At 43.5% G+C, this 24,598-nt stretch overlaps 1 protein-coding gene and 1 long non-coding RNA gene across 4 annotated transcripts in view; one reads left to right on the top strand and one right to left on the bottom strand.

Moving 5' to 3' along the window:
• Positions 1-3,894: 3,894 nt before the first annotated feature.
• On the bottom strand, positions 3,895-20,957 carry LOC115297904. Its single transcript, XR_003911518.1, has 3 exons — positions 20,912-20,957; positions 6,272-6,379; positions 3,895-3,982 (listed from the first exon to the last, which is right to left on the bottom strand). It is a non-coding gene; the product is annotated as an uncharacterized LOC115297904 (long non-coding RNA).
• Positions 12,081-24,598, top strand: part of LRIG2 (leucine rich repeats and immunoglobulin like domains 2) — a 98,018-nt gene continuing 85,500 nt past the window's right edge. The window contains exons 1-2 of one of the 3 annotated variants that reach the window (XM_029946087.1): positions 12,108-12,148; positions 12,579-12,711. The gene's annotated coding sequence lies outside the window, so the exon portion shown is untranslated. Of the gene's footprint in view, positions 12,712-20,791; positions 20,832-24,598 lie in introns of those variants that run through there. The other 2 variants (XM_029946086.1, XM_029946089.1) reach the window with 2 other exon arrangements.

Raw genomic sequence — 24,598 nt, 5'->3', positions numbered from 1 at the left:
AACCTCCCTCTGCTAACCATTTGTTCTCTATAGTTAAGAATCTGTTTCTTGGTTTATCTCTCTCTCTCTCTTTAACCTTCAAATGCTTTTCAAATGTAATAAACTTCTTTTTAAATATTAACTACATAATCAATGAACTTCACATGTTGCATGTATAGACATTTAACTATTTTATTTATCCAAAAAAATTGTGCACAAAGATAACTTTTGTTTAAAAATTTTTTTAATGTTTTATTTATTTTTGAGAGAGAGAGAGACAGCATGAGCAGGGGAGGGTTAGAGGGAGAGGGAGACACAGAATCTGAAGCAGGCTCCAGGCTCTGAGCTGTCAGCACAGACCCGACGCAGGGCTCTAACCCATGAACCGCGAGATCATGACCTGAACTGAAGTTGGATGCTCAACTGACTGAGCCACCCAGGTGCTCCAACTTTTGTTTTAGATGGTCTTTATTTTTTAAGTTACGTGGTAAACAAATGACTCCATCCAGGAAAGTATAAATAGAAAAGTAAAATTCTTTTTCATATCAGCCATTCCTTTTTTCTAGAGTCTGTAAGTAGTGGCTGTTGAATGTGTCTTGTATGTCCTTCCAGAAAATTCGCTTACCTATCCCAGCATGACATATATTTATAAACATACAAAGATAGTATTGCATTATAGATATTGTTATACACCACAGTATTTTCATTTGACATTTACTATGGGAGTTTTTTCAGATGCACAGATTTATCTCATTGTTTTCAAATGTTGCAGAACCTTCCATAAGATGAACTATAATTTATTGAGCCAGTGCCCTGGAAACATAACTTTTAAAAAATGTTTATCTTTTTAAGGGTAGTGGCATTGTGGTAACTTTTTCTGCCTTTTATGTAGAACTATATAAATGTTGCTATCCTAACCATGTAATTAAAAATTTTTTAACTTATTAAAAATAAAAAGAACCATCCCTTAGAGTGTGATTTGCAGTAACAAATTGAATGAGACTCTGGATGTCCATCAAGCCTGAGAAGGGATATTTGAATCCACCTATTCCAGAGTAGATAATGACCCCTAATTACATTCTCAGTAGAGACCAAAACTGAATTATTGGAAGTTAAGAGCTGAAAATAACTGTGAGTGCAGATAATTTGTTACAGGAGTTTGCCAAAGAAGGGTAGAAACAGGACAGAACCTTTAGCAGCAGAGGTGGACAAAGCCTTTGTTCTGAATTGGAAAGACACAGACAAAAGAGTTGTAAACTCTGGGTCCTTTACCCTTTCAACTGCAAATCTGAAGTAGACCTGATTAACGGGGGAAAGTTGATAGCATCCGAAGAGAGCTTCTCCCCTCCCCTCCCTTTTCTGGTCATCGTTTTACTTTTAAACTTTTTTTTTTTTTAATGTTTTATTTACTTTTGATACAGAGAGAGACAGAACATGAGAGGGGGAGGGGCAGAGAGAGAAGGAGACACAGAACCAGAAGCAGGCTCCAGGCTCTGAGCTGGCTGTCAGCACAGAGCCTGACTCGGGGCTGGAACCCATGACCGTGAGATCTGACCTGAGCCGAAGTCGGAGGCTTAACCAACTGAGCTACCCAGGCGCCCCTGGTCATCGTTTTACTTTGAAAAATGGGGAAGACTCTTAACTATAGAGAACAAACTGAGGGCTGCTGGAAGGGAGGTTGGGAAGGATGGGTTAAGTGGGTGATAGGTATTAAGGACGGCACTTGTGTTGAGCACTAGGTGTTATATGTAAGTGATGAATCAGTAAATTCTACTCCTGAAGCTAATATTATACTATATGTTAACTAACTAGAATATAAATTTAAAAATTGAAACAAAAAAAAAGAAGAAAAGAAAAGAAAAAGGGGAGCAGAGGGCAAGGGTCTTCATAAATTATGCTCTTGGGAGGTCAGTGGCAGGGCACTGGGAAGGGGAGGAAGCCTTTTGATTATACATTCCTCACATTTCACCCGTAGGCAAAATCTCATTTGTGTCAAGCTGGCCCTTCTAGAAAATGTGGGGCTGCTGGAAAAATGTATCACATTTAAAATCCTAAAATTAGATCTGCCTTAGTGAGGGCCCCTCAAGGCTTCCTTGCGGTTGGGTGTATGTGTAAGAGTTACCTTAAGAAGGCGACCGAGCGGCCATTCTGCTGCGGGTTGGAGAAAAACACTGAACACCGACGACCCCCACCCTCACCTGCAGACCAGGAATGTCCCGTGCCAGTTTGAAAACAGCCAATCATGAAGCTCCAGCTTCCCATCACCCTGACAGAGGAGGCAACCTATCCCATCCCGCCATGTCCCTGAAAGGCCCTTATTTGATAATCTGCCCTCCCAAGATCAAACCCGGAACCCCTTCACCCATAAAAACCCCCGCACCTCCCAAACCAGGTGCGACTTCCCTGACTCCCCACTCCTGGGGTCATGGAACCTCGCCCGGGAATCGCAGATCCCAATAAAGGCTTCCTTGGTTCCATAACTTGATCTCTTTCCTTCCTCTTGTCTCTGCCTCCATCTATTAAGTCTTACAGTATGTTTTGAGGATGAGAATGGGGAGAACAAAATCATCAGAGGAAATAATTATTAGGTTGATGAACGGGAAGCCCTTTAGGCAAGAGTTTGACCATTTCCCTTTTCCTGTGTGGTTCTGGAGGTAATACCCTCATCTCTGCTTTAAAATATTAAGTTTCATTTATTTCTTTTGAGAGAGAGAGAAAGGGAGAGAGCGAGCGAGCACATGAGCAGAGGAAGGGGCAGAGAGAGAGAATTCCAAGCTGCAGAGCCCAATGTGGGGCTTGAATCATGAGATTGTGACCTTAGCCAAAGTCAGAAACTTAACCAACTGAAGCACCCAGGAGCCCCTCTCATCTTTGCTTTAGTGCAATGATTAACAGTGGTGGGGGAGTGTGTGCTAATTTCCTGCTAGTTTGAAGGGAAAGTGGTACGAGGCTGGTGGAGATGTATTTCAGACAAGGCATCGGATCTTTCCACACTTACCATCGCACTCATGAACAGTTTTCTACTACCTAGAGCCCTCTGTGTTTAGGCTGAATCAAGGTGCCTGGAGACCCTTACAGTATGTTTTGAGGATGAGAATGGGGAGAACAAAATCATCAGAGGAAATAAGTAGTAGTGGTCAAGCTGGCTTGGGAGATCAGAGGAGGGAGGGTAAGTGATTTTTCACATTATATCTTCTGCATCTTTTGAATTTTGCATTGTGAACATGTATCATTTCATTTGAAAAACTTAGTTGTTTTAAAGATTGATTAAGGCTGAGGAAGGAAAACAGAAGACTCTGTCGTCTGCTCAGTGTAGCCTCCTGGATTTACTTGGTTTCATAACCTACTAGTTAATCTGATTCGGGATTTCATTGTGTGACTTTTGGTTTAAGGACCTCTCCCTGAGAACCACACCCCGAACTGGTTATCTAATCTAATCTAAACAGGTCATTTCATGTGTGACATCTCCTTTCTTCCACCCCACTTTTTCTTTCCCCTCAGCAAACAAAACATCTTGTTAAACACAGAAGATCTACCTCAAGTGTGAGATCAGGGCTACAGGCAGATGCCAGCCTTGCTATTTACTAGCTATGTGACCTTCTGCAGGGCCCACAAAATGCTCTGGGATTCAGTTTCCTCATGTGGGGCTGTGGAAGGTGCGCCCACTAGATCAGGGGTCAGAGAGGGTGGGTTCAACTTCTGGGTCTGCTACTTGGTTGCTGTGTGTCCCCAGATGTGCTGCCTGGCCTGTGAGCTTTGGTTTCTATGAAATGGGGGCAACTCTTACTTTTGGGGGGAAGAGAGGTTGTGAAAGAGATTAGGGATAGGAGGTGGCTGACAGGTGGCTGACGTCTAGGACACCGCGGCTCTCAAGGCATATTAGTATCTTTTCCTTCCTCTTCACTTCCTTTTCTCCGTTTTGTTGTTGTTGTTTCTTTCTTTGTTTTGCTTTGTAAAACCGGCCTGTTATCCAGATCCCCAGCCTCTCACTGTGCCTTATAAGCTGCAAAGCAGAAAGCAGAATACGTGGTTGTTTTGGCACCAGGCGGACAGACAAGGGGCCCCAGGCTGTGAATTTCTCTGACCTCTCCCAACTGTGCTTGAATTCCAGAGAAGAGCTCTGTTTTTCTAGGTGGAAGTTAGGTAAACTTTTCCAGGAGCTTGCCCCAGGCAGCAAGCTGGGGGCTGGGGACTAGCCTCCCGGAAGTCCTGCCCATCCTTTGCAGAAAAGGCTTAGCATCCGGGTGCTGGCTCCCAGGTGCGAAGCTGCTCAGGCTTTTGAAGTGCTTTATTGATTGGTTGATTGATTGACTGATTTTTAATTTAAAAAAGTTTATTTTTGAGAGAGAAAGAGAGAGAGCATGCGTGCGTGCGCTCGTGAGCGGGAGAGGGTCAGAGAGACAGGGAAGCAAAGAATCTGAAACAGGCTCCAGGCTCTGAGCTGTCAGCACAGAGCCCATTTCGAGGCTCAAACTCATGAATTGTGAGATCATGACCTGAGCTGAAATAATAAGTCAGATGTTTAACTGACTGAGCCACCCAGATGGCCCTAAAGTGCTTTATTTTTTAAATAAAAGTAATCTACACCCACTTGGAACTCTCGAACTCATGACCCTGAGATCAAGAGTCACATACTTGACTCACTGAGCCAGACTCACTGAGCCAGCCACATGCCTCTGATATTGCATTATTAAAAACCTATTCACACACAGAAGACAGACCCCAAGGATCCCCAAGGATGATGATGTTAATAATGCTAATAATAGTAATAATAAACCACACCTGCTGTTTGCTATGTATACTGTGCTTTGGGGGAAGTCAGAATGCCTTAAGCCCAGTACTTGATTATTAAAGATTTTATTGCCAGGGCTTGTGGGTGGTTCAGTCGGTTAAGCATCTGACTTTTGGACTTTTGATTTCGTGAGGTTGAGCCCCGAATTGGCCCCGTATTAGGCTCTGCACTGACAGCAAGGAACCTGCTTGGGATTCTGCCTCCCTCTGCAGCTTTCTCCCTTATTTGCTGTCTCTCTGTCTCTCAAAATAAATAAGCTTAAAAAAAGATTTTATTGCATTTGTATCTCCTCTGAGGCTTTACTCCTACAGGCTTATCTAGGTAGGTACAAAATAAATGTTCTAAACCAGACACACTAAGAGAAGGGAAGAGAGAAGACAGTTAATCTAAAAATTGGCAATTTTGTCCTTGTAACTAGTTTGGACATGAGCCAGAGGTACAAGTGGAAGTTCAGAAAAGTCATTAGGACACTTGACTCTGCCACTCAGGGGATTTGTAGTCTTTATTAAATAAACAACTCTCCCGGGGCCTCACCTTGAGAGGAAAATCGGTGAAATCATATCTAACACTTCCTAGCTTTAACTTTCCGAGGCCAGAGGCTGACACGCTGAAATTCTTCAAAATTCTTCTGTGTCAACTCTGTCGTCTTCTGTGGACAAAGTGGGAGGAGGAAAGCCGTCCCAGTTCTGATACAGCAGCTAGCACATGCCAGGTGCTGCATGAGGGATCTTGTGTACGTGAATGTGTACATTAACTGGAGGGGCAGCGGAACGCTCTTCATTTGACCAGTGGTCTTCAGAAGGCAGTGGGCACTCACGCCAGTGGGATCACCAGCGTCTCTTATTTGTATCTTATTAAGAAAACAAGGAAATAGGTAATCGATAGAAATGGATAGATATGGGGCGCCTGGGTGGCTCAGTCGGTTAGGTGTCTGACTTTGGCTCAGGTCATGATCTCAGGACTTGAGTTCAAGCCCCGCGTTGGGCTCTGTGTTGATAGCGCCAAGTCTGGAGCCTGTTTCAGATTCTGTGTTTCCCTCTCTCTCTGACCGTCCCTTGTTTGCACTCTCTCTCTTTCTCTCTCTCAAAAATAAATAAATATTTTTTAAAAATTAAAAAAAGAAATGGATAGATGGAAGTATGTATGCATATAAAATCACTGTAAATGGTTTATGCAGACATAAGTTACATATATATGTGGCACATTATTGAAATTTTACATGAGGGATGTAAATTTTTTTTAAAAAGAGATGTTATCCTAGACACTGGAAGTAAGAACGTCTCAGTTAACCTACCTAATAGATACTTTACTTGAGGGGAATTGAGAGCTATACTATGCTGAAACGAAGGATAAATCACAGGTGGGCTGTTTCTCAATCCATCATTTCCTTCACTAATTCATTCTCATTGTGAAAGAGTCCAACTGTCCAGAGCCAAGAGCCCTGGGGCGTTCACGCCGCCCTCCTCCCAGCACCCTCCTCCCGCCCCCCGCCACACAGACCTCTCACCAGAGGTAACCACAATGATCATATTGGTGTGAGTTCTGCCCACTTTCAAATTACAGTTTCATTATTGCTGTCCTTAAGTTGTTGCCTGAAGGAAAAAGAGCCTGGAAAGAATAAGGAGAAAGTGGGATTCAGTAACCTACAGCATATTTTAGGCAAGACACTTTGCAAAACGCAGTGGGCAGAAGTGCAAGTGGAGCTGAGTGTGGTTTCCAGGGCAGGGCTTCGGGCCACGTCCACCTTGGTAAATACCACTGATTGGCTCTGGCCCTGGCCTGCTGCCTGCCAGGCAGCCAGACACGGGAAACCTGACCAGTCACTAGCATCCTTCACTCCTTTATTTTTATTCTTTATACTCCTCAGTCTCCTGCACCCTGATAATGGCTGGGAATGGCAGTGTGTCTTACACACAGTAGCAAGGACCTGCTTTCTCTCCTTCTCTTTTCCTTTCTGAAGGACAATGTCAAGGACATGTCTAGGCCAGGTCAGAGACTGTTACATCAGAGATACTGCTGCTATATTTACCCCCACTTATCTTTTTTTTTTTTTAATTTATCCCCACTTATCTTTCAAGCAAAGCAGTTTATATGATGAGAAACAGTAGAGACAGGCCGTCCTGGGTTATCTCCAGAGAAGAAAAACATGGAATTTTAAAGCCGTGTATGATTTTATGTTGCAGTACATTTCTCCATTTCTCAGGGAACAAAGTTTCTTTTCCTCTTTCTTTTTACTTCAAAAAATATTTGTTTTAACATGTATTCATTTTTGAGAGACAGAGAGAGACAGAGCGTGAATGGGAGAGAGGCAGAGAGAGGGGGAGACACAGAATCCGAAGCAGGCTCCAGGCTCTGTCAGCACAGATCCCGACGTGGGGCTCAAACCCACAGACTGTGAGATCATGGCCTGAGCCAAAATTGGGACGTCCAACCAACTGAGCCACCCAAGTGCCCTTCTTTTTAGTTTTTAAAATTCTCTTTGAGGACAGAGTTAAAGAGACTTATTACTTCACCCCAGGCCTAGAGACTGACCATTGCTAGTCAGTGTGTAATCCATTCTGGGCAGTCACTGTAGCCTGGAAACAAGAGAGACTAAACAGAATGACGAGCAAAATCACCACTGGGTTTGCTTTGCTATGGACATGTCTGCATTGGCCTCTGTTGCACTCTTACTCCCAAGCCCCTCTGGACCAATTATTTTTATTCTCCAGGCCTCAGTATCCTGCTCTGTAAAATAGGAAGAATCAATTCTGTTTCCCTTGGAGGAGCATTGTTAGGACTATAAACATGAAGAGGGGCTGGAGGGGGAAGGAAGGTTATTCAGCTCTGATTCAATTCAGCAATCACTTCTTGAATACTTATTAAGTGCTGGCAGAAGAGACCCTCCAGTTAGACATTTCACCTACCCTTAAGCAGTTAACAATCTGATAACTGGTAGAAAACCAAACTTACAGAGAACCTCCCATCCCCAAGTTTCAGAGGGGGGAATGTTGGGGGAATTGGGGGAGGATTAGAGGAAGCTTCTAAGGCAGGAGTGGCGTTTGAGATGGGAGAGAACGAGAGGACATTCCAGAGAGAGAGTAAAGAATAAAAGGAAGGGGGAGCCTGAGTGGAGCTCAGGACTCTTGGTCTAGGGGTTGAAAGTCTGAGCCCCATGCTGGGTGTAGAGATGACTGAAAAATAAAATCTTTAAAAAGGAGGAGGAGGAGAAAGGAAGGTGCAGAGGAGCTAGAGCTCAGGACGAGCTCACGGGACAAGGAGTACCACAATCTAGCACGTGACAAGCGAGCGTGGGTGATAAGTTGGGTTCACACTGGAGAGGCTACAAAGTCTGCGCTTAGTTCCATAGGTGTCACAAGCGTTTAGGTGAGGAGTGACATGATTGACCTAGTACTTTAGGGCGATTATTACTAGGGCAGCTGGCGGGGCAGGGTGCGGGGGGTGGCTTGGGGGGATAAAAGGAGCTTCAGTGAGGTGAAGGCACAGCACTGCACACTCTCCTTGACCAGTCACCCACCGTGAGTCTGAGTCCACTGCTGTTAAAGGAAGGCTTTCCCTCCTAGCACTTAGGCATTCAACACTTATACTTACCTGAGTCTGGTTTTGGTGGCTCTCTTTTCTAAGCGTGACTCCTGGTTCCAACTGTGAACTTCCTGCAAACAGGACCTTTATTTTGCTCTGTCCTTCACCGTCCTCTCTGTGTCCATGCCCTCTATACCATAGGCAGCCATAGCCCTCACTCAGGGCGAAGATTGCTGCTTGGCCTTCGGACCCAGACTACACTTTCCTTCTGCTTTTGTTCCATCAGCCAAAACATCCAATTAACTCAGGGGGTGAAAAGGAAATAGGCAGATGAGGGAGGAGGAGATGTCCCGTGTCACAGCAGAAGACCAATTTGGGTTATAGTCCTTTGAAACAAATTTAAGGGAGCATTTCTTTTTTTTTTTAATGTTTCATTTATTTTTGAGAGAGAGAAAGAGACAGCGTGAGGAGGGGAGGGTCAGAGGGAGAGACACACACAGAATCGGAAGAAAGGCTCCAGGCTCTGAGCTGTCAGCACAGAGCCCAACGCGGGGCTCGAACCCACGAACTGTGAGATCATGACCTGAGCTAAACTCAGATGCTTAACCGACTGAGCCATCCAGGCACCCCTCATGTGCATTTCTTGAGCAGTTATTAGAGTGTGAGGCATCTTGCACTCCAAACGCATTATGCCATTGCATCCAGTTGGCAATCCTAGGAGATGGTTACGATTATTTTACAGACGAGAAAACTGATGTACAAAGTTCAATAATTTGGTCAATAACTCTTAACAAGTGACAGAGTCAGGATTTGAAGAGTGTCTCTCTGCCGTCAAAGTCCATTACCTTAACTACTGTGGTCTATCGCTTCTGCTTCATTGTTGTTCTAGATATCTGTTGACCTAGATATCCAGGTCAACATAACTTCAGCCTTTAATCCATACCCTTCTCCAGCACAATGGCAGTGTTGCTTGAATGTTTTACTAAAGAGTTGATCCCTTCCGATTAGGACTGTTAATGGAGATTAAATTGCAAGCCCTAACCTTTCACTGCTCTGTAACATTCAGGGGTGGATCTCAGTGCTTCCAAAGATTTCAACCTGCCAGATTGTATCCATTATTGATTAATTCAATTCCCATAAGACAGCCAGGCCTACTACCCTGAGTTGATGGGACACCAGACAAAAACAAATGAATCTGAGTAGCATAAAAAGAATTGTCAATTTCTTTTTAGACTCCTTTGAAATGGAGAGAACAGCTCTCAGACCCCTTTTGGGGTCTCCAGGGTAGTAGTGCGTGGCGGGAGGGGAGATTTGATGGGAGGAGTAATAAAAGTCTCAGACTCCTGTTGGAAAACGCTGCTCCGACCCTTTATGGTAGAATGCATTCTAGAGAGCTCTGTTTGATGATAAGGGAAGAGAGCAGGGCACCTAAGGAATGAGGGAGAGGAGGGATGGTGAGAGAGACAGAAAGAAAATGAGACAGAGAGGGTCAGAAAGCCCCTTTCTGGTTATACTCCTGCCTTAAGGATGATGTTTGTAGCTTTTAGCTAGTTAACTACATTAGAGCCCGCTTTGGTTTAGTTTGGAAGGCAGTGTGGTAGGACAGAAAGATCGTGGATTCTAAATAGAGGAACCTTTGGACTTCAATTATTGCTTTTTCTCTTACTACCTTGCCTATCTTCTGAATCTCATGGAACAAGAATAGTTACTGTTTAGGATTGTTATATATGAGATAGGATATGGTTTTTTAAAATCCTGATATTAATAGGCATTAAAGGCCATTTAGTAAAAGTCTTGAGAACCACCATTTTGTACTGATCTACGAAGTTTCAGAATCAAACAACTTGCATAATTCAGGCTTTCTTATGAATTTCAAGTTTATCATCACTAAGAAGTAATGGTTGAAACAAGCTAGAAAGACCTCAGACATTTTTAGTAGATGATGGCGGTCAGCCAAACAGTAGAGCAAGACCTACATGGATTTGCTGATCCTCAGGAAGACAGTATGTTGAGGAAGCCACAGAATAATCAGAATTTTTCATTTAGCTGTTCTAACACTGTCTGGATCAGTTTTAGACTGAGAGATGATTATTTTCAACATGAAGATCACCGAGGACGTACTAAGTGGCATTGTTTCAAGTTAGATCTTGAGACATAATTTTTGTTTGTTCCTGTATGTAGAGTCCTCATTCCAAGATCGCTGGGTTAGAGCCTTGATATTTCAAGGGTCTAGTTTTAGCTCCCTAGCTTCTTCCTGACTTTCCTGTTTTGTTTTATTTTGTCGCCTAAGGCCAGAGGCTGAGCCTTGGCGGCAGGCAGAGTCCTATCTAAACAAATGGCCCTAGCTCACAGTCTCTCCAGGGAATGCTGGGAGGAATGGGAGTGTGGAGGTTGTCCCTCTAGCACTACTATAAGTGCTTCCTAATCTAGGCTGAGTGGGGGGTGGGGAGGGTTTTTTTTTTTTTTAAAGCATCCCCAAGTAGTGACATTTGCATATTCAGTGGATATTCTTACTAGGGATTTCTGAATTCAAACCATTTCTATCTTTTTTTTTTGGTTAATGTTTATTTGTTTTTGAGAGAGAGAGAGAGCATGACAGGGGAGGGGCAGAGAGAGAGGGAGACGCAGAACTCCAAGCGGGCTCCAGGCTCTGCGTTGTCAGCACAAAGCCGGACATGGGGCTCAAACTCACAAACTGTGAGATCATCCCCTGAGCCAAAGTCGGACCCTCAACTGGCTGAGCCACCCAGGCATCCCTGAATTCAAATAACTTCTGAAAGTGTAACACAATAAAATTCAAAGAATGAGCAAGGTAGGTGTGTGCTATCTCTCCCCTGCCCCTCGGGAGCTCTGTCCCTTCAGAAACTGGTTTGGGCAGGTAGGGGTTGATGGATTCTTTTCTCTCTCCCTTTCAGCTGTATTCAGAGACAGGAGTTGAAAATCAGTGTCTATTTAGCAGATTTTCCCCAAATTAGGAGGTTTACACATTAATGTTGTGAAAGGCCAAGACCATCCCCTGGCCCAGCAGGGTCTCTCCTGGGGTCCTCTTTCCCCATTTCTTCACCAGGTTGCAGTCAGCTCAGCTGTCCCTCCTCAGGGCAGCCTTTCTTATCACTTCTTTCTTCGTCAGCCTGGGTTAAATACAGGCTTAAACTTCTTTCTCATAAAGCCTTAACCTCTGTCTAGCATTATAATGGACTGCTTACAACTTAATTGCTTTGCCAGAGGTGTTTCTCAAGAGACTTTCTTTCGCCCTGTCTATAGAAAGTAGCACGAGACCTGGTAACTAATAGGTATTTCATATTGGTTTGCTCAGGGAAGGAGGGAAGCAAGGGAGAGAGAGAGGGAGGGATGGAGGAAGGGAGGAAGGGAGGTCAAGGAAAGCCCATCCATCCCCCTCTTCACTCTCCCTCTCCCACTGCTCCCCCAACCCCCACCACCTACCCAGCTCTGCCTGATGAGAGGACCAGTCTACCCCAGTTACCAGCAGGGAGCAGCAGTAGAAGTCTTTGGGCATTAAAAAAAAAAAGAAAGAAAGAAAGAAAGAAAAAGAAAAAGAAAGAGAGAAAGAAAAGAAAGCAAATGCATTTTGGGTTCCTAATTCACCCAAGTTTCTCCATTTGCTAGGTCTCAGTGGTCTGGCATCACATAACTGGGCATGTCAGAGAGCCCACACAAAAATAGGCAAGACATTCATGCCAAAACATAGCATTAAAAAAAAATTTTTTTTTTAAAGTAGGCTCCACATCCAGCATGGAACCCAGTGCAGGGCTTGAACTCATGACCCTGAGGTCAAGACCTGAGCCGAGATCAAGAGTCCCGATGTTCAGATGTTCAACCAACTGAGCCACCCAGGTACTCCCAAGATAGCAGTCAATCCCTGTCCAATCAAAGGTTTTGTTCTGAGTGGAATTGGACTCCTTGCAGGACAAATTGGGAGTTCTAGCCTGGTTGTGACACTGGTGGTGTGACTTGGGGGCCTTTCCTTTTGTTTTAATTTGCTCATCTGTGAAATGAGTCTGGGTTTAAAAATGAATTGTGAGCCATTAATAGCCTGTGTTGCTAATGTAGCCAGTGACGCATGCCATTTTAATATTGAAACCACTGAATGGTTGTGGCAAAGTAAGGATTGTTTCATGAAACTTGGTTTGGGTATACTCTGTGCAGGTACCAGGTCAGGGTGTAAAATGCACTTCTTACTGTGATGTCATGGTCCAAATCCTGAAAGAACTGGGTTGGATGGTAAATGAAGCCCTTCTAACGTTAAGGTGGGTGAATTTGGCAGGACTGTGGTGAAGTCACCTGAAACAAGGGAAAGAAGGACGGACTGGCAAGAGTGAAGGACCTATCCGTTGGAATGGCACAGAGCCCTCGGCCAGCTATAGAACAGGACAAGCTGACAGAGGAGTGGCGGAAAGGTACAAAATAGAAATCCTGTAGAAAAGTGTGAGTTTGACTCTTCCCCACCTACCTTCCCGACCTTAAATCTCTGACCTGTCTGTTGCCTTTATTTCTGTTAGCTGGGAAGAACATTGGCACTTTTATGAGCCATTCCCTCCAGCCCCGCCCTTACAGTTCTCCTCTGGTTCTAGATAATTCCTCTGTGCCCCTCCCCTGTCTCCATCCCTAGTGCCAGCCAATGTGTACAGGCGCTGGGCCTAATCACTGCTGGGTGTCTGGTTCTCACCTCTTTCAGTTCATCTTTGGTGGTCTTGCCGCATGTACCCTACTTGGTGCCAAGAAGTGTGTGTTGGAATGTGGGGTCTAGGAGGCGTGGATTACAGGGTGGAATGTTTCTCTTGGAGGAATCTTCCCAAGGAGGCAGATCAGTATAAATTAAAAACATATATTATAGGGCCCCACTTCTGATCCTCGGTCCCCCTCTCTGTCTGCCCCTCCCTTGCTTGTGCTCTCTCTCTCTCTCTCTCTCTCTCTCTCAAAATAAATAAACGTTTAAAAAAATTTATATTTGGGGCACCTGGGTGACTCAGTTAAGTGGCCGACTTTGGCTCAGGTCAGGATCTCACAGTTCATGGGTTCGAGCCCCACATCAGGCTCTGTGCTGACAGTTCAGAGCCTGAGGCCTGCTTCAGATACTGTGTCTCCCTCTCTCTCTGGCCCTCCCTCACTCATGTTGTTTCTCTATGTCTCAATAGTAAATAAAAAACATTAAACAATTTTTTTAATTTATATTTTTGTTCAAAGAATTGTTTCAAATTTACATTAAAAGAAGGTATAAGACTTTACTATTATTTATTTTAGTCAAAGGAGATCAGGAACTTTAAAATTTGGAGAATTGAGGCTCAACCTAGTCAGCAGTACCTCCCATTACCCACCAACTCTAATCACCTGTCTTTGTTTCAAGGTTGCCAGAAGGGCGGGCCAGCAAGGAGAACAGAGGTGGTAATGCGTTTTTGAAACCTTGCTGCAGAGTCACTGATAGGAACGGTTTGGGCCTCAAAGCAGGGACAATCTGATTTCTTCTTTTTTTTCTTTGAGAGTTTTTTTTACAAGTTTATTTATTTTGAGAGAGAGAGAGAGAGGGGAGACTGAGCTCGAGAGCAGGGGAGAGGCAGAGAGAGAGAGAGAGAGAGAGAGAGAGAGAGAGAGAGAGAGAGATTGAGAGAGAGAGAGATTGAGAGAGAATATCCCATGTAGGGTCCACACTGTCAGCATGGAGTCCGATGTGCGCCTCCACCTCACAAACCACGAGATCATGACCTGAGTCGAAAACAAGAGTTGAAACCCAGCGCCCTGGGGACAATCTGAATTCTAAAGTCCCTTCTAGTCATCAGATTCTTAAAATCTAAGATTTGTATGATTTAATGAAGAAATAAGAAGTGATAGAAGATTTTAGCCGTTAACTACTCTTCTGTTATGGGAGGAGGGTGCAGCCTGAGGATATGGAGACCTAAGACCCCTGTCTAAGGCCCCCTACTCTGGTTACCGATGCTTCTGGCCAGTGGTTAACACAAATCCATGGAAGAATTGGACTGTTCTCAAGGCTCGTGTTGGGAAAAGATGTTATGAACTGTGCTACTAGGTTCTTCAATGAGCTCTGAGTCGCTGCCAGAAAATAGACGTTATTAGGCTAAATGATAGCATTCCAGGATTCTAGTGCTTTGCAACTGACCTATCAAATGGCCTTTGACTTCTGGCTTAACCTCTCGGTTTCTCATTCTTCCTTTTCTATTAAGTGAGTATTCAGATAAACAACAATGGTTTCCACAGCCACGCATTTCCTAAGGTAACATACATAAATTAAAAGTAGTGGGAGTAGTGGAAGAAAAAGTAGAAATAGAAGAAGCAGTAAGTATTGTTCCCATTTTATAAATAAACTGAGCACAGAGGGGTTAAGTACCATACCCCAGGGTATCTAGGTATTTGTGTACGTGACTGAGGCTCTGTGACTGGGAGATGAGTAACTGGTATCAGTTGCTGGGAATAGGGGGTGGAAGTCGTTAAAGGGGAAGACGGGTCTGGCCCTGCCCTGGAGGAGTGACGCTGAGTCACAGCCCTGCCGGGTCCCCCCTCCGGAAACGACACTGGCTGGAGACAGCCCTCTAGCACTGTTGCTCCTACATCTTTTAAGAGAGTTTTGAAAAATCGTGTACCCCCTTGTACATTTAAAGTTGGCATCTAACATTTTTCATCATTAGCTTAAAGAGTTCTTTTTTTTTTGTAAAGAGTTCTAAAAGTTGGAAAATACTGTTAGCGTTTTGTAAATATCAAGCAAACTGTGAAATCACTCTTTTAAATGAATCTAAAGGATTCCTATAAATACCTATAAATTCCTATAAATACCTATAATTGCCCTCATCGATTTAGCTCATTCATTATGAAACTCTTTAAAATGGAAGTTTTATATTGCTTCTTTCTTTGCAATCACAATATCACATTTCGATTACTCTTCCACGTAATCTTAAGATAATTTAGTGATTAAAAACGTCTTATTGGTCCTCTATTACACATATTTTTCTGCAACAAAAAGACATAAATTGAAATTCATTTTAAAAAATGTTTCCAGTGACAGGTTCTAATGGTTTAAAAATATTATGATTAGTAACATCTATCACAACAACAGGTATTACAAATTTTTATAATTAGTAAGCGCTGGTTCACTTCTTAAGTAGTGAAATTTTATTGGGAATTTGTTTTATAAGGAAATGGAAAGAATAGGGAGGTATTTATGGTTCCTTGATTAGAATAATTGTGGAATTGTCCCTTTGATGTCCCAGAGGTTTTTATACCTTAGAGCAATGCATCAGTTAGCAGGATTAGAGAACAATGAGCAGTAAACTTTTGTCTGTGTGAAATGGGAAGAGGGCAATTGAGGAAAAAAGGTGAGGAAAAGAGGGGCCCCAGGCTGGCTCCATCCTTAGAGCAGGAGACTCTTGATCTCAGGCTTCAAGGTTGAAGCCTCAAGTTGGGTGTAGAGATTACTTAAAAGTATATTCTTTAAAGTGTTTAAAAATTTTTAAATGTTTGTTTATTTTTGAAAGAGAGAGGAAGAGAGAGAGAGAGTGCACAAGCCAGGAAGGGGCAGAGAGAGAGATGAGGAGGCACAGAATCCAAAGCAAGCTCATCTCCCAGCTGTCAGCACAGCCCGACATTGGGTTGGAACCTACAAACCATGAGATCAGGAACCTGAGCCAAAGTCAAACGCCCAATCAAATGAGCCACCCAGGCCAAAAAAAAAAAAAAAAAAAAAAGGAAAGAAAAGAAAAATGGTGGGCAAAGGAAATCAGGGCTGCAGATGCCCTCTGAGGCACATCAGTTTAGGGAAGAAGATGAATGGAAACTGAAGACGTGCAAGTTGATCCCTTTGAAACTAATCACAGTCCCGTACCCTTTGGAACGTATACCTGTGTACCTAAACTACCTGCCTTATTAACCCCGTGCTTCATGCCAGCCTAGGGGAGAAACAGGGTCCGGATAGCAGTAACCAAGCAGTGTTCTTTAATCTCTATCCAAGGGATTTGCACCTCCAACCCCTTCAAGGTCTTCCTGAGTCATTCTGGAGCTGTTGGGATGGCTTTCTTGTGCTCACAAGCTGGTCTTCTTGGCTCTTCTGTGGTTTTGGCCCATTTTGGTCCATCTTCTTTAGTGGAGCAGCTCACCCCATAGCAGCTAGGTCTAGTGTAGACAGTTCCACATGAGGAAACTAGGCTTCAGACCCCATACCATAGGCTTCTTCTGGCTCTAACAGTGGCCCTCCAGAGGGAGAAGTGTCCCCACCCTCACCCAGTGTCCCTGCCTGGGACGAGGGGGACTTGGCAAGGGGAACCGCCTTCAGCTGGCCGTTCTTACAGGGCACTTACTGCCCTGGGTCTTACCTCTTACATATCTGTTAGTCTTGCTCTCGTTAAACTGGGGGCTCCTTGAGAACTCGGTCCAGCTTTATCAGAGACCATGCATCCCCAGGGTCTGACAGAATAGGTACCCAAAGGATGTTTGTTGAATTTAATGTCACGCCATTTGGACAAACTTAGAGGGGAAAAAGGACAATAATTTTGGCCTATGTCATAAATGGGGATGAGGAGAGGCTAAGGGTGTCCATTGATATTCTTTGTTTTGTTATGTTCTGGTGCAGGACCGAAGCAAGTGGCTCTCTTTCAATGCCCTGAAGGGCCTGCTTATAGGATAACGGGAGCTCACTCCACTGAGCCCTGGGGCCTAGAGGTTCTGGAGTTTGGAGGATGCTGAGGAGGGGCCAGAGGCCTTTGGACACAAGCTGTTACACACAGCAGGGTTCTGTAGATAGAGACTCCATCTCCAGGGGTGAAGGAGGGGCCTACTGTAATTCTCCTGCCAGTTGGGATGAAAGAAACAGTCAATGGAGAACCAACTTATTATCTGAACTCAGCCCCCTCCAAACAATGCTCTGGTTGATACATTCTCTGCTCCTTTTCCAAGGGGAGGGAACAGCAGTCGGCTGATCCATGAGATCCTCTGGCCTAGATTTAGAAGGATCTGGACTTACTACTCTAGGGGAAATTCATCCTATCAGGATTTTATCCATACGAGCCCCTGACCCAGATTTATAAACCTATTCATGCATTTGACGTATAACAGTGCTACTGAAAATGTGGTCCACCACTGATAGCATTAAAATAGCTTGGGAGTGTTAAGAATGCAAATTCTTGGGCCCCACTCCAGACCGACTAAATCAGAACTCCTGGGTGAGGCCCAGGAGACTGTATTTTAACAATCTCTCAAGGTCGTTTTTATATATATGAAGGTACACACGCGTACCCACCCCACACGCAGAGTGCTGCCGCCAGCTCCCGGGGCTGCTAATACCGCTTGGTCGTTTCCCTGTGGTTTTCCTCCGCAGGGCCCTGGGATTTGTTTTTCTCCATGTGGACCTTGTTCATTTCCTGCTGCTTCCAAGAGGTGGGGAGAGGAAAGAGAGTGAGAAAGAAGGCAGGAGGGAGGGGCCGGGGGTTAGCTAAGGCAGTGGAGCTTTCAAGAATGAAAAGGAAAATGCTTAGTGACAATGTTCCTTTGTCGAGAGTTAGCTTTATGTTGATGGAGCTGCAAGTCATTAGCAATCCGGGCGCTTGGTAGGAGTTGACCTGGTCATTCTCTGGAGCCAGATCGCCCTCTGCTGCCTACCAATAAATAACACTCTGGGGCTCTGGCCCTGCCAGAAAAAGAAGTCTCTAGGGCAGAGGTGGGAGAGAGGACGTGATGAAGGCCAAGAGGTCGCAATGTCACCACTTTGGGCTGGAAGAATCTTGTTATGATCTTGTTTGCAGGCGAGGAAGGTGTTGCCAATTCAGTGGGTGTTTTCAGGATCCATCCAGCAAACAGTGGGGTTTGGCCAAGCCCTCCACTGGCTCCTATGATTCCAAGCTCCCAGCTGGATCTGGCTCTCTAGACACTTTCCTCCTTCTTCCTCACCCTTCCCTCACCTTGAAAAGAAAGGGTGTTTAAAGTCCGAAGAATACAAAAGAAAGATGGAATTTTTTTTTTTTTTTTTTTTTTTTGCTGTGGAGGCATCTAGGGGCAGTTAGTCAAGGCTCAGACTTTTTAAAGATCTTCTTTTCTGAATCTCTTTGTTTCTTCTGCCTCCACGAAAGCACTAGATCTCTCTGTCTTTACTCTCTTGCCAGGGAACTCTTACTCCGCAGCTGTGGAGTCAGCCCTTCTTTATTGCCCCACTTTATTGCTGTTGGGAATTATGGTTCATGTGGGTCACTGGTGAAGAGAGCAAAGATTTGTTCCCAGAATAAAAGCTCGGGCACAGCAGATGCTCCTGCCAACCGCAGGGCAGTGATCCATTTCCTCCTAGTTCTTGCTTTTGCCCCTTTTCAGCTCTGACTGAAGCTGGCCCCTGGCGGGCTATCACCCCTGGACCCTCCACCCTGGGACTTCTGCAGACTGTAGGACTCCTGCTGGGGGGGGGGAACCTTCAGAGCCAGGTCTGGAAAATCACTTAAACTGCCCCAAAGGGGCTGGGATGGAGTCAAAGAAGGAGGAGAGGAGAGGGTTGGAGATTGGGGAGATGAAGAGAGGGAGGTAGAGATGGGAGTGTAGGTGGGGAGATGAGAGTGGTGGGCAGACTTTTCAGCACGTTCTGGTGTCATGAGATACTCTAGCCTTTTCCCAAAACATCCTCATGTACAGAATAAGTCTATCTGTGATGCCAGGCCCCTCAACCAGGACAGATAGCTTTAGATAAAAGTTTGGTTGTTTGCTTGGTTTTTGGTCTTCATGGGACCAAATATCTGGATCTTTAGATAAGCACATTTAGATAATTGTATCTACATGACTGCAGATTCATATGCCTTGTGTATATTTGTATTAAAATCAAAACTGGGGTGCCTGGGTGGCTCAGTCCATTGAGTGTCCAACTTTGGCTCAGGCCATGATCTCGCGGTTTGTGAGTTCGAGCCCTGCACCAGGGCCTGCTACTGTCAGTGCTGAGCCCTCTTTGGTACTTAGCTACATAATTTGCTGGGCTCAATACTCTGTGCCTCCCCTACTCATTCAATCTCTCTCTCTCTCTCTCAAAAATAAACCTTAAAAAATAAAATATCAAAGCACCCTTATATTATAAAATAAATAAGACCTGGAGATACAATCAATGTACAGCACAGGGAATATAGTTAATCACAGGTGATAACTTGGTGTGGTGACAGATGGTAGCTAGATTTATTGTGGTGATCCTTTCCTAATGTATATAAATGTTGAATTACTATGTTGCACACATGAAACTAATATCATATTATGTATCAACTACACTTCAATTAAAATTTTATTTATTTTTTAATCAAAACACCTTTCCACTGCCTTATGGTTACAATACTTGAAACTCAATTTCATCTCTTATAACTCATCTACCTGGCAGGTTTGCAGGTTTGCATCTCTGAAACTCAATTTCATCTCTTATAACTCATCTACCTGGCAGGTGAGCAGGTTTGCATCTCTGGAGCCATCTTGTGCCTGGAGTTGGATCCGAACTCCAAGAAGAAGGCGCAGCATCATAGAAACTTAGGCGGCAAACACAGGCAGGCCAAGAGTTAAGGAGAAGGATGGTATTTAATGGAGGTTGTGATTGTGACAAGGTATGGTGGCAGATGTTAATTAGATTTCTTGTAGTGTTCATTTTGCAATCTATATAAATATCAAATCATGTTGTACACCTGAAACTAATATAATATTATATGTTGATTATATCTCAATTTAAAAAAAAGGTGTGAGTAGCTACATAATTTGCTGGGTTCAATACCTAATGAAAACAGAGGGCTTTTTGTTGAAAAATTATTAAGAATTTCAAGGTGGCAGTGGCAGACTGTTGTGTGGGGCCCTGTAACCATGGGGCCTGTTTGTTTGCACATGGCCCATGGAGATGGCTCTGGTAGAGGGTCCCGCAGGGAGCCTGCAGACTAACAGATTTAAGGACCAGTGATATGTCTCCTCCATTTCAGTGCATTCTTTCTGTGGTCCTCAAGGCATCTGGCAGGTTTTTTTCAATACCACTTGCTAGTCTTAGCTGTACTTTGTGGGGGGAGGACAGAGCCTGTGCTCAAGCTGGGGAGAAACAGCTCGGTGAGAGCAGCTCCTCTTCAGGTGGCCCCAGAGCTGTGGAGAAGCACCAAGTGTGGCAGCTATACTCAGGGGGAAGACCTCCAAATGCCAGGATCATGTTGGCTTTCTTCCACAAACAAACAAAAGGGGGAATCCAAGGAGAATCACAATGAGAATCAGCTTCTCATATTCCAGAGAAGACAACTTGGAGTCATTGATATGTTATCTATTGAAGAAATATGACCCGATTTTGTAGTCTTGGGCTAATGAAGTCTTGGGACACTGGGTTGCATAATCAGGCGTAACTGGTATGACATGCCTCGTGGATTGGGGTAAGAATATAGTTGTATCTTTCAGGTTTTCATTAATCACTTGAGCCCCTAGCTCTTTTTATTGTTTTTTTTTTTTAATTATTTTTAAGGTAATCTTCATGCCCAATGTGGAGCTTGAACTCACAACCCTGAGATCAAGAGTCACATGGTCTACCGACTGAGCCAGCCAGGTACACGTTTGCCACCCCTCCCCCCGCGCCCCACAACTGCCTGTAGGGGCAGAAGTCCAATATGCCCTTGGAGACCTTACCATTATCCTTCTGAGTTGTTCAGGAACAGGGAGGGGGCTTCTGCAGGTCTGGCCAGGTCCTTGTCTGGGAGGAGGAAATAGCAGCAGCCCGTAGCTCAGAGAGCTCACTGAGAAAGCAGCTCCACTCAAGTTCTGCTTTATTTCCTTCCCTCCCGGGCAGAATCACTGCTATATTTGTGCATGAATGACCTAACAACATCCTTCCTGACTTCTTTCTCAGAATTAGGAAACCCTGCTTAGTATTCAGATCTCACTTTCGTTGTGAGTCATTTAATCGGTTGTGAAAATATCAAGACCTATGCTGATGACATTTAATATTAAGGAAGATAATAAAATATATTTAAATACGTTTAAAATGTGCATTTTAAAATGTGTTTAACATATGTATTTGAAATGTTTCTTTTTTCCCCAAAAGGTATGTGAAATAATACTTATTTACTTATTATTTTTTATTTTTCAATTTACATCCAAGCTAATTAGCATACAGTGCAATAATGATTTCAGGAGTAGAATCCAGCGATTCATCCCCTACATATAAAACCCGGTGCTCATCCTAACAAGTGTCTTCCTTAATGCCTTTTGCCCATTTAGCCCTTCCCTCCCCACCCCAACCCCTCCAGCAACCCTCAGTTTGTTCTCCATATTTAAGAGTCCCTTATGTTTTGCCCTTCTCCCTGTTTTTATATTATTTTGGCTCCCCTTCCCCTATGTTCACCTGTTTTGTATCTTAAATTCCACATATGAGTGAAGTCATGATATTTGTCTTTTTCTGACTAATTTCACTTAGCATAATACCTCTAGTTCCATCCATGTTGTTGCAAATGGCAAGATTTCATTCTTTTTGATTGCCGAGTAGTACTCCATTGTATATATGTACCATATCCTCTTTATCCATTCATCCATCAATGGACATTTGGGCTCTTTCCATACTTTGGCTACGGTTGATAGCGCTGCTATAAACATTGAGGTCCATGTGTCCCTTTGAAACAGCACACGTGTATCCTTTGGATAAATACTTACTAGTGCAATTGCTGGGTCGTAGGGTAGTTCTATTTTTAATGTTTCGAGGACCCGCCACACTGGTTTCCAGAGCGGCTGCACCAGTTTGCACTCCCCCCAGCAGCGCAAGAGGGCTCCCCTTTCTCCACATCCTCGCTAACATCTGTTGTTGCCTGAGTTATTTTTAGCCATTCTGATTGGTGTGAGGTGGTGTCTCATTGTGGCTTTGATTTCTATTTCCCTGATGATGAGAGATGTTGAGCCTTTTTTCATGTGTTGGTTGGCCCTCTGGATGTCTTCTTTGGAGAAGTGTCTGTTCATGTCTTTTGCCCATGAAATGTTTATTTCTAAATTTCGATAACTAAAATTGCCATTTAAGACCAGAATTGATTGTTGCTGCTGCTTCCTGCTTATGGAGGTGACGGAATGCACTTTGATATGGATAGAAGTCTCTCTCTTGGTCCTTAGTCCTCCCAGGAGCTATTGAGGAAGGAGAAATGAAAAGATTTCTAAGTGGCCCTGAGGAGTTGGCTCTGGGAAAAATGCTTGAAAGTTAGAGGAGCTCAGTCTGCAGAGAAGGCCTGGGGTTGAGTAGTGGGTGAAGAGGTCAGTTGTTTTGCATAATAGAGTGAGTTTCCCCGGAGAGCAAAGGAAGGGGACGCCTGAAAATTAAATAAACAAGGAGGCGTTCGGGAAGAAATGATGATCAAATTCACTTTGGTTGTGTTTCTGTAAAATAAATCCCTTCCTGTCCCCAGATCTTCAGTAAAGTCTGTAACACCCACAGGTGCCTTGGGCTAACAATGAGCAAACAACACATAATACTATGTATCATATACCCTTGTGAGACCTTAGGTACACAAATTTATTTACTCCTCATAATAACATTATGAAGTTGGAACTATTCCATTTTTTAAAAATTGAAGTATAGTTGACCTACAGGTTTCAGGTTAAAACATACTGACTTTACATTTATATACATTACAAAATGGTCTCCATGGTAAGTGTAGTTACCATCTGTCACCATACAATGCTATTACAATATTATTGATTATATTCCCTGTGCTGTACTTTTCTTCTCCATGACTTATTTATGTTATAACTGAAAGTTCCTAACCTTTAATCTCCTTCATCTATTTAGTCTGCCACCCCATCCCACTCCCCTTTCACAAACACCAGTTTGTTCTCTGTATTTATGAGTCTGTTTCTGTTATGTTTGTTCATTTGTTTTGTTTTTTAATGTTTGTTTGCTTATTTATTAATTTATTTTTGAGAGAGAGTGAGGGAGGGGGAGAGAGAGAGAGAGAGAGGCAGAGCGTGAGCAGGGAAGGGGCAGAGAGAGATGGAAACACAGAATCGGAAGCAGGGTCCAGTCTCTGAGCTGTCAGCACAGAGCCTGACATGGGGCTTGACCTGGTGAACTGCAAGATCATGACCTGAGCCAAAGTCAGCTACTTAACCCACTGAGCCATGTAGGTGCCCTTGTTTTGTTTATTAGAATCCACATATGAGTGAACTCAGATGTGATATGATATTTGTCTTTCTCTAGCTAATTTCACTTAGCATTATACCGTCTAGATACATCCATGTTGGTGCAAACGGCAAGATTTCATTCTTTTTTCATGACAGAGTAATATTCCATTGCATATCTATATCCATAGCTACACACACATATACATACACGTACATACACATCCACACCACAACTTTATCCATTCATCTCTGGATGGATACTTGGGCTGTTTCCATATCTTGGCTGTTGTAAATAATGTGGCAATAAACATAAGGGTTCATATATCTTATCAAATTAGTGTTTTAATTTTCTTTGGGCAAATACTCAGTAGTAGAATTACTGCATCATATAGTAATTCAATGGTAATTTTGGAGGGAACCTCCCTACTGTTTTCCACAGTGCCTGCACCAGCTTGCATTCCCAGTAACACTACACAAGGGTTCTATTTGTCCATATCCTCACTAATACTTCTTATTTTTTGTGATTTTTATTTTAGCTATTCTGACAGGTGTGAGGTGATACCTCATTGTAGTTTTGAAATGCATTTCTCTGGTGATGAGTGATGTTGAGCATCTTTTCATGTGTCTGTTGGAAAAATGTTCATGGCTTTTGCCCATTTTTAATTGGATTATTTGTGTGTTTTTGGTGTTAGGTCGTGTAACTTCTTTATATATTTTTGATATTAACCCCTTATCCAAAATATTATTTGCAAATATCTTCTCCCACTCGGTAGGCTGCCTTTTTGTTTTGTTGATTGTTTCCTTTGCTGTGCAAAAGGTTTTTATTTTGATATAGTCCCAATAGTTTATTTTCACTTTTGTTTCCTTTGCCAAAGGAGGCATACCGAAAATGTTTCTGTGGCTGACATTAAAGAGATTACTGCCTGTATTTTCTTTTGGAATTTTATGATTTCAGATATCAGGTCTTTAATCCATTTTGAGTTTATTTTTGGATACGGTGTAAGCTGGTAGTCCAGTGTCATTCTTTTGCATGTGGCCGTCCAGTTTTCCCACCACCATTTGTTGAAGAGACTTTTTCCCATTGTATACTCTTGCCACCTTTGTTGTAGATTAATTGACCATGTAATCATGGATTTATTCCTAGGCTGTCTATTCTGTTATATTGATCTATGTGTCTATTTTTGTATATCATATCTTCTTAATCCATTCATCTAC

The sequence above is a fragment of the Suricata suricatta genome, chromosome 8, assembly GCF_006229205.1.
Source record: "Suricata suricatta isolate VVHF042 chromosome 8, meerkat_22Aug2017_6uvM2_HiC, whole genome shotgun sequence".
Lineage (NCBI taxonomy): Eukaryota > Metazoa > Chordata > Mammalia > Carnivora > Herpestidae > Suricata > Suricata suricatta.
The sequence above is the reverse complement of the archived record's forward strand: the minus strand, read 5'-3'. Positions and strand labels throughout refer to the sequence as shown.